The sequence below is a fragment of the Sciurus vulgaris genome (genome assembly GCF_902686455.1).
Source record: "Sciurus vulgaris genome assembly, chromosome: 3".
Classification (NCBI taxonomy): domain Eukaryota; kingdom Metazoa; phylum Chordata; class Mammalia; order Rodentia; family Sciuridae; genus Sciurus; species Sciurus vulgaris.
In genome coordinates, this window is record NC_136463.1 from 34,077,225 (window position 1) to 34,087,998 (window position 10,774).

Sequence of the window (10,774 nt, forward strand, 5' to 3'; positions counted from 1 at the left end):
TATACAACTGATCTATATTTGAACCATATTTACATAGTCATGGTGTTTAAAATATGAAACATGGATTCAAACAAATCTACGATATAATTATAGTTGGCAATTGGATAGGAGTTATAAGAGAGTTAAACACTTTCATCTACCAAAATAGGAAGTCATAGACACTGTTACAGAGCTGGGGCCTTCTAGGAAACTGAGGCAATGCGAAGATTCCCCCGTTTCAAACCCTGATTCTTGCAATCAAGTCAGAAAGATTTCAGACTGTCACTCACAGTAACAGGAATGAGTTTATTGAAAGGATAGGAAAGGGGAAGGGAACACTCTCAAGGGAGAGTGTGGATCCTCTCAGAAAGGATAGGGACAATGAGCCTCTCCTGTACTCCAGGTTTATTAAGGATCCCAGAGAAGTTTCTAGGGAGTCCCACGCATGTCTATCTCTTGGCTTTTGACTAACAGCAAGGTGACATCAGACTTTCAAGTCCCTACTGTCATGGCAACTCTAGGTCACCTTGGCCCAGTTCTAATTGAATTCTTAATCAATAAAGAATTCTTTATTCTTACAAATTTATGGTTAGGAGAAACTATCCTTATCTCCAAGTTTCAGGATCTGGTCACAAAGTTTTCCCCACTTCAGGGTAACTTGGTTTCCTCTTATCAACATTATTTTGGGCCTGCATTTCTCCTGCAGTGAACTGGGAGTTTGCTGAGAAATGTGACATATCCTGTTCCCTGAGGCCAGAAGGGCTGCAGGTAAATTGCTTCTGGGAAAAGAAAGCATGTGGGGTCAGCGCAGTGGACCCAGTTGAGGGAATAAGTGGGCCCAGTTGAGGGAATTATTCCCTTAACTTGTGCTGCCACCATTCATATCTGTCGGTTCCTAACAATACCATTTGCAACTGATGGGCCAAATTGAAATCGCAATTTGGAAGTAAAGGGGGAGATACTGAGCCTCATAGGAAACATCTATGAACTATCACTGGAGAGTGGGAAGATGAAGCTCCAAACCTCGGTTCTTATGTTCCAACGAAAGAAAATGTAGTTCCTCTTTTTCTGACTGGAACCACAGAGGGTACCAAAGAGAAGAAAAAGAAGGTTCCTGCTGTGCCAGAAACCCTTAAGAAAAAAGCAAAGGAATTATGCAGAGCTGAAGGTAAAGCGCCTAAAGAAGTTTGCCTAAAAGATGCTCCAAAAGGCAAGGAGGAAGCTCATCTATGAAAAAGCCAAGCCGTACTACAAGGAATGTAGGCAGATGTACAGAATGGAGATTCTTAATGGCTAGGATGGCAAGAAAAGCTGACAACTTCTATGTACCCGCAGAATCCAAATTGGCATTTGTCATCAGGATCAGAGGTATCAATGGTGTGAGCCCAAAGGTTGGTAAGGTGTTATAATTTCTTCTCCTTCACCAGATCTTCAGTGGCACCTTCGTTAAGCTCAACAAGCCTTCAATTAATGTGCTGAGGATTGTGGAACCATTTACTGTGTGGCGCTACCCAAACCTGACGTCAGTGATGAACTAACCTACAAGCGTGGAAATGGCAAAATCAAGAAGAAATGAATTGCCTTGACAGATAACACTTTGATTGCTGGATTTCTTGGTAAATGTGACATCGTCTGCACGGAGGAGCTGATTCATGAGATCTATACTGTTGGAAAGTGCTTCAAAGAAGTAAATAACTTTCTGTGGCCCTTCAAATTATCTTCTCCAAGAGGTGGAATGAAGAAAAAGACGACCCATTTTGTAGAAGGTGGAGATGCTGGCAACAGGGAGGACCAGATCAACAGGTTTATTAGAAGGATGAACTAAGGTATCTACCATCATATTTTGGTAATCTGGTCAGTTAATAAAACTATACCTGCTTTCAATGTAAAAAAAAAAAATGTAGATTTTGAGACAACAGCCAGGACTTGTAGGACCCCTGTCCAGGTGACTGAGCCCAGTCTCCAGGATCCCTCAGCCCAACCGATCACTCCCTGCCTCTGGGGCCCTCACATCGACTTACTGCTCCTCGCCACCAGGACTCCCAGACCGAATGATTGCACCCTGCCTCTAGGATCCTGCAACCAGAACGACAACATTCCACCTCCAGGACCCCTGCCCAACCAACCAAACCCCGCCTCTAGGACCTCCAGCCAACCATGCCCACACCCCAAACTCAAGCTCCCCATTTGCCAACACATTTGGAAGCCAGAGCAGCCACTTGGATGATCCTGGAAGCTGTATCTCCCATCTTTAGGTGGGGCAAATCCCATCCTGAGACGCCTGCTGGAGACTGGAAGCTCACTGTCAGGTACCTCTCATACATCAGGCAACTGAACACTGGGAGGTTTGAATACTATATGACTGTTATAGTGTAGAAAAAAGAAAAAGAAATTTTTTCTCCTTATTGAAAAATTTTAAGTTTTTATTTCTTTACTTTTCTCTCTCTCTTTTCCTTTTGTTTACCTGTTCCCTCAGAGTCTCTTTCTCCCTTTTCCCATGCTAACAACTGACTTCTTTTTGATTACACTCTCACTCTTTCTATGATCTAGAACTTCTATATATTCTTTTCTTATCCCATTAACGGCTACATCCTACACCCCTCTGCATACTCTTTGTCCTCCATTATAAACTGCAGACCTTATTGCAGATCTATTTGTTATACTGAAGATAATAATTGAACTCATTCTGTTTATTATGACAATATTGTTAACATCCTCATAGGGGCTGTTTGATTTCAGGTTGCATACTGGCTGAACTGGGCACTGCTAATATGATCTCCCCCTTAAAGAAAAGGTTTTGGAAACCTATTGGGTCACTATAAGCCTATAGGGGGGCAAACCGTAATACCCCAGATCTGCACTGCTAGAGGGGAAGATACATGAACAACATGAAAAAACCCAGGGAAGAAAATGATCCAAACAAATCTAGATTCTATATTAATAGAATCCAGTGACAGTATAATAGAAGAAATGTCAACAAAGGACTTCAGATTATACATGATTAAAATGATTTGTGAAGCAAAGGATGAGATAAGAGAGCAAATGCAGGCAATGAAGGATAATACCAATAAGCAGTTGAAAGAGCAAAGAGCAACTGCAGGAAGCAAAAGATCATTTCAACAAAGAGATAGAGATTCTCAAAAAAAAAAAAAAAATGGAAATCCTTGAAATGAAGGAAACAATAAACCAAATGAAACACTCAATGGAAACCATCACCAACAGAGTACACCACTTGGAAGACAGAACCTCAGACAATGAAGACAAAATATTTGATCTTGAAAATAAAGTTGCCCAGAGAAGATGGTAAGAAATCATGAACAGAATCTCCAGGAACTATGGGACATCATGAAAAGACCAAATTTAAGAATTATCGGGATTGAGGAAGGCACAGAGGTACAAGCCAAAGGAATGAACAACCTATTCAATGAAATAATATCAGAAAATTTCCCAAGCCTGAAGAATGAAATGGAAAATCAAATGCAAGAGACTTACAGAACACCAAATGCACAAAATCACAACAGATCCACACCAGGCACATCATAATGAAAATGCCTAACATACAAAATAAAGATAGGATTTTGAAGGCTACAAAAGAAAAGCATCAGATTACATATAGGGGGAAACCAATATGGGATATCAGATTTCTCAGCCCAGACTCTAAAAGCTAGAAGGGCTTGGAACAACATATTTCAAGTTCTGAAAGAACATGGTTGCCAACCAAGAATCCTATACCCAGCAAGACTAACCTTCAGATTTGAAGACAAAATAAAATCCTTCCATGATAAACAAAAGTTAAAAGAATTTACAAATAGAAAGCCTGTGTTACAGAATATTCTCAACAAAATATTCCATGAGAAGGAATTGAAAAACAATAATGTAGGTCAGCAAAAAGAGGAACTACCTTAAAGGAAAATCCATTCAAAGGAGAAACCAAGTCAAGTTAAAAACCAAAAATAAACCCAAATGACTGGAAATACAAATCATATCTGAATAATAACCCTGAACTTTAATGGCCTAAACTCACCAATCAAAAGACATAGACTGGCATAATGGATTAAAAAGAAATATCCAACAATATGCCACCTTCAAGAAACTCATCTCATAGAAAAAGATATCCACAAACTAAAGGTGAAAGGATGGGAAAAAACCTACCACACACATGGACTAAGTAAAAAAGCAGGGGTTTCCATCCATATTTCAGATTCAGATAAAGTGGACTTCAAGACAAAGTTAGTCAGAAGGGATAAAGAAGGACATTTCATACTGCTTAAGGGAATCATAAATCAGGAAGACATAACAATCATAAATATTTATGCCCCAAACACCGGTGCATCCATGTACATCAAACAAATCCTTCGCAATTCCAGGAATCAAATAGACCACAATGCAATAATTCTGAATGACTTTAACACACCACTGTCACCACTGGATAGTTCTTCCAAACAAAAACTAAACAAAGAAACCATAGAACTCAATAACATAATCAATAACTTAGACTTAACATACATATATAGAATATTCCACCCATCAATGACCAAATTCACTTCTCAGCAGCACATGGAACCTTCTCGAAAGTAGACTATGTTATGCCACAAAGCAGCCTTTAGTAAATGCAAAAAAATAGATACTGCCTTGTGTCCTATCAGATAATAAAGAAATGAAATTAGAAATCAACAACAAAATAAAAAACAGAAATTACTCCAACACCTGGAGACTAAATAATATGCTATTCAATGGATAACAGAAAACATCAGGGAGGAGATAAAAAAAATTCTTACAGGTAAATAAGAATGACTATACAACATATCAAAATCTCTGGCACACTATGAAAGCAGTAGTAAGAGGAAAATTCATTGCATGGAGCGCATTCAAGAAAAGAATAAAAAGTCAACAACTAAATGACCTAACATTACAGCTCAAAACCCTAGAGAAAGAACAGAACAACAACAAAAGTAGTAGAAGACAGGAAATAATTAAAATCAGAGCTGAAATCAATGAAATTGAAACAAAAGAAACAATTCAAAAAATTACAAAACAAAAAGTTGGTACTTTGAAAAAGTAAACAAAATAGACACACCCTTAGCCACACTAACAAAGAGGAGAGAGAAAACTCAAATTACTAAAATTCATGATGAAAAAGGAAATATCATGACAGACACCACTGAAATACATAACATAATGACAAGCTACTTTGAAAATCTATATTCCAACAAAATAGAAAATACTGAAGACATCGACAAATTTCTAGAGACATATGCTCCTCCCAAAGTGAGCCAGGAGGACATACGCAATTTAAACAGATCAATAGCAAGTAATGAAATAGTTGGGACTGTAGCTCAGTTGGTAGAGTGCTTGCCTTGTATGCACAAGGCCCTGGGTTCAATTCCCCAGCACCATAAAAAAAAAAAAAAGCCTACCAACCAAGAAAAACCCAGGACCAGATGGATTCTCAGCTGAGTTCTACCAGACCTTCAAAGAAGAACCCATTCCAATACTTCTCAAAGTATTCCAGGAAATAGAAAAAGAGGGAACCCTACCAAACTCATTCTATGAAGCTAATATCACTCTCATACCCAAACTAGGCAAAGACACATCAAGGAAAGAAAATTTTAGACCAATATCCTTGATGAATATAAACACAAAGATCCTTAACAATACACTGGCAAACCATATCCAAAAACATATTAAGAAGATAGTGCACCATGATCAAGTAGGATTCATCCTGGGAATGCAAGGTTGGTTCAACATCTGTAAATCAATAAATGTAATCCATCATGTCAACAGACTTAAGGATAAAAATCATATGGTTATTTCAATTGATGCAGAAAAAGCGTTCAACAAAATACAACACCCTTTCATGCTCAAAACACTAGAAAAATAGTGATAGTAGGAATATAACTGAACATTGTAAAGGCTATTTATGCTAAGCCTTTACATCATTCTTAATGGAGTAAAACTGAAAGCATTCCCTTTAAAAATGGGAACAAGACAGGGATGCCCTCTTTCACCACTTCTATTCAACATCGTCCTTGAAATACTAGCCAGAGCAATTAGAAAGACTAAAGAAATTAAAGAGATACGAATACGAAAAGAGGAACTCAAGCTGTCACTATTTGCTGATGACATGATTCTCTATTTAGAGAATCCAAAAAACTCCTCCAGAAAACTTCTAGACCTCATAAATGAATTCAGCAAAATAGCAGGATATAAAATCAACACACGTAAATCTAAAGCATTTTTATACAAAAGTGATGAAACATCTGAAAGGGAAATGAGGAAAACAACTTCATTCGCAATAGCCTCAAAAAAAAAAAAAATACTTGGGAATCATTCTAACCAAAGAGGTGAAAGATCTCTACAATGAAAACTATAAAATGTTAAAGAAAGAAATTGAGGAAGACCTTAGAAGATGGAAAGATCTCCCATGTTCTTGGATAGGCAGAATTAATATTATCAAAATGGCCATACTTCCAAAGGTGCTATACAGATTTAATGCAATTCCAATTAAAATCCCTATGACATTTCTCATAGAAACAGAAACAGCAAACATGAAATTCACCTGGAAGAACAAAAGACCCAGAGTAGCCAAAGCAATCCTGGGTAGGAAGTGATGCAGGAGGTATCACTATACCAGACCTTAAACTCTACTATAGAGCAATAGTAACAAAAATGGCATGGTACTGGCACCAAAATAGACAGGTAAATCAATGGTACAGGATAGAAGACACAGAGACATACCCACATAAGTACAGTAACCTCATAATAGACAAAGGTGCCAAAAATATGCAATGGAGAAAAGACAGCCTCTTCAACAAATGGTGTTGGGAAAACTGGAAATCTATATGCAATAAAATGAAATTAAGCCCCTCTATCTCACCCTGTACAAAACTCAACTCAAAATGGATCAAGGATCTAGGAATTAGACCTGAGACCCTTCACCAAATAGAAGAAAAAGTAGGCCTGAATCTCCATCACGTTGGCTTAGGACCAGACTTCCTTAACAAGACCCTCATAGCACAAGAAATAAAAGCAACAATCAATAAATGGGATTGATTCAAACTAAAAAGTTTTTTTCTTAGCACAGGAAACAATTAATAATGTGAAAAGAGAGCCTACAGAGTGGGAGGAAATCTTCTCCACACACTTCAGACAGAGCACTCATCTCTAAAGTTTATGAAGAACTTAAAAAACTTTACACCCAAAATACAAAGAACCCAATCAATAAATGGGCTAAGGAAATGGGCAGACACCTCACAGAAGAAGATATACAGGTGATCAACAAATATATGAGAAAGTGCTCATCATCCCTAGTAATTAGAGAAATGCAAATTAAAAACACCCTAAGATTTCATCTAACTCCAATTAGAATGGCTATTATCAAGAACAACCAATAATAAGTGTAGGTGTGGATGTGGGGAAAAAGGCACACTTATACATTGTTGGTGGAATTGCAAATAGGTGCAGCCACTCTGGAAAGCAGTATGGAGATTCCTCAGAAAACTTGGAATGGACCCACCATTTGACCCAGCTATCCTACTCCTGGTTTATACCCAAAGGACTTAAAATCAGCATACTACAGTGATGCAGCCACATCAATGTTCATAGCAGCTTAATTCACAATAGCTAGATTGTGGAACCATCCTAGATGCCCTTCAATTGATGACTGGATAAATAAACTGTGGTATATACACACAATGGAATATTACTCATTCATAAAGAAGAATAAAATTATGGCACTTGCTGGTAAATGGATGAAGTTGGAAAACATCATGCTAAGTGAAATAGGCCAAGCCCCAAAAACCAAAGGCCGAATGTTTTCTCTGATAAGTGCATGACAATATATAATGAGGCGGAGTAATGGGGGGAAGAGAAGAATGAAGGAACTTTGGATGGTGTAGAGGAAAAAGGGGTGGGAGAGGGTGGGGATGGAAAAACAGTAGAATGAAACAGACAGAATTACCCTGTATATATGTATGATCACTTGAATGGTGTGAATCTACATTGTGCACAACCATAGAAATGAAAATTTGTACCCCATTTGTGTACAATGAATCAAAATGTGTCTGTAAAAATAAAAAGTATTTTAATTAAAAAATAAAATAAAATAAAAATAAAAAGTGCTAGGGATATAACTCAGTGATGGAGCACCCCTGGGTTCAACTCCCAGCACCACAAGATAATTTTTCTATTTCTTATCCCTATTAGTAAATTACAAATAATGTTTATTTAAAATGCGAATGATTCAGTAAGTGTGGAAAATTTTTAATTAAATCACAAGTTGAAAAGGTTAAAAAAAATCATCGTCCTGTTAGATGGTCTAAGAGCCATCACACCTTGCCACTTCTTTGGGAAATTTCTTCTTTCTATGAAACCCTCCATACTAAGGAAAACTTCTGACATCAAATAAAACAACATGCAAACATTCTGGCATACATTTTAACCTACAAAATAAAATTCATATGGCAAAAAAAAAAAAAAAAAGTAAAGTCAGAGACAAAGTCAGAAGAATTTTACTGAGTCAAAGTTAAGTAAGGCTCATGCAAAGAACACTTTCAAGAGAGAAAGTGGGTCCTCTTAGAGGAGAGAACAACAAAGGAAATAGTGCCACTTGCAAATTGATTACTGTTTGACATTTGTCAGGAGAACTGGGTTTCACTTCCTGCAGTCTTTACCAATAGGTAAAGACCATCCTATTCAGGGGTCACCTATGTTAATGTGGGTGCTGGAGTTAATGACCAGGCAGACTTCATCTTAGTGTGCCTGCTATTAATGAAATTTCCCTTCTGAAATGAAACATATGGCCATAATTCCTAGCCTTACAATGACCTCAGTAGACCTGGCCAGGAGTTAGCCAGGTTGATCCTTCTCTCTTGATCTGTTTCTTATTAGGCTCCCTTTGTTTCCATGGGTTTATTCCCAGGGTTAGTATATCTGCTGTTCTAGGAGCTACTTGATTGTTTATTAAAGGCAATTCAAATAAGACCCATGACCCTGTCAGTGTTATTGTTTCACTGCTCATTACTAACTACTACCTAATGGAACCATGGAGATGGATGCAAAAAGCAACTAGGAACAATTGCTACTCTTGAGTCACATGCTCCTGAGCTTGTGTCCTTGACCCATGCCCTTGTAACATGAGGGCAATGCCAAACTGAAAAGTATGTAGCGCCACCCTGCCTCCACCTCTAGTCCCGCTCCTGGCAACCCTCCCTTTATAAATATTAACACTCCACACAAATAGGTTGCTGTTTGTTTCTCTCTGGAGATAAGTTGCGTTTTTCCTTGAGTTTGAACTCCTTGCTTTACACCAAAGGTTTCTCACTGTTAAGCTTGCCCACATTCTCCCTTGAATGTGTATTTACTTCCTAAATGAACCTCTGACCATGTCTTTGAATGGCATATGTAGTAATTCTTTACCCTCACGAATGCCAAGAACAAGTCTGGTCCTGAGTCAAGCTCACCCTTCTCCCTGGGAACCCCTTGGACCCTTCTTTGGAGACATGCCTTCTTCCATGATAAAATGAGAGCGGTATACTGTGGAAACATAGAGTTAATTACCAGGAGAACTATAAGAATTGAAGCTACTGGAACTGATGGAGAACCCTTCAGTCTACTCTTTATAATATGAATTTTTTTTCAGGTATTTTCTTTTTAAAATTTAAAATATGAAATATAAACTATGAAACAAAGCATGGGGAACTTTGATAAACATTTCAAAACATAATGTCTGCTGACATTGAACATTTCAAATTAAAATCACTAATTTGATTTGCTACATTCACTAATATGGCCTGGTGCAGCGGTGCATGCCTTTGATGCCAGTTGCTTGGAAGGCTGAGGCAGAAGGACCGTGAGTTTGAAGCCAGCCTGGGCAACTTATCTAGACCCTGTTTCAAAATTAAAATAAAATATAAAAAGAGGTCTGGGAATGTAGCTCAGTGGTAGAGCACCCCTGGATTCAATCCTTATAATGGAGGCAGGCTGGGGAAACTCCAATGTGTTTAATGTTCTAAAATATTTCAAACATCTACTTCATCTACACCATTAGGGGATGACAAAGTCTCTTAGCTAAGAGAAGCAAACCAACTAAACTTATTTAGTCTGAAACTTAGGACTACAGTATAGTTATAAATTTGAAGCACAGTTAAGTTATTCTGTTCTGGAACACTGGTCTACTTCCAAGATAATTGGAAGTTTTCATGTCACTTCTCTCTTAGATTCCTGGAGATACCACTCTTAGAGGGAGACAATAGAGTTCCCTGCTCTGAGTCTGGAGCTTTCTAGGACCTTAGATCACAAACACACATTTATTTTAAAAACAGCTGACTTTGCCTCTCCAGATTCTATACTCAGCATGACATTACCCTAAACATCCATTCTCACAAGAAATAATCTTCAAGTGCCTGGGCAACACTTCTGTGCTTCTATGCATGCCCAGTGTCTGAAACAAAATGAATTGTGCTGCTGCCTGTGTTGCAGACAGAATGCTTTGGATTTGAGTGGCAGAGGACTCAGGTAAGAGAAAAGACAAATTAACTTGTCAAATCCTTCCTCTCAGATAACACGAATGCAATAGATTCTTGCATAATGAAGGATTGTTTCCCAGGAGTGCCACAGATTCATTTTCTTGTTTCTCTTTATGTTCTTTTTGTGGTTCACAATAATTAGTATGGTATTTGCAAAAGTTACAGATAGTGACTAAGGACTATTTTGCAGTATTAAGTCATATTGATGGGTAGCAAGCAAACATGAGTGATAAGAACCTGGGTTTGGGGCATGGTTCTGTAGACTGGGT

General features: G+C 38.0%; 1 pseudogene across 1 annotated transcript; it reads left to right on the forward strand.

The window, feature by feature from the left end:
- Nucleotides 1–989: 989 nt before the first annotated feature.
- On the forward strand, nucleotides 990–1,842 carry LOC306658584 (large ribosomal subunit protein uL30-like; annotated as a pseudogene). Its single transcript has one exon. The product of its transcript is annotated as a large ribosomal subunit protein uL30-like (transcript).
- Nucleotides 1,843–10,774: the final 8,932 nt, after the last annotated feature.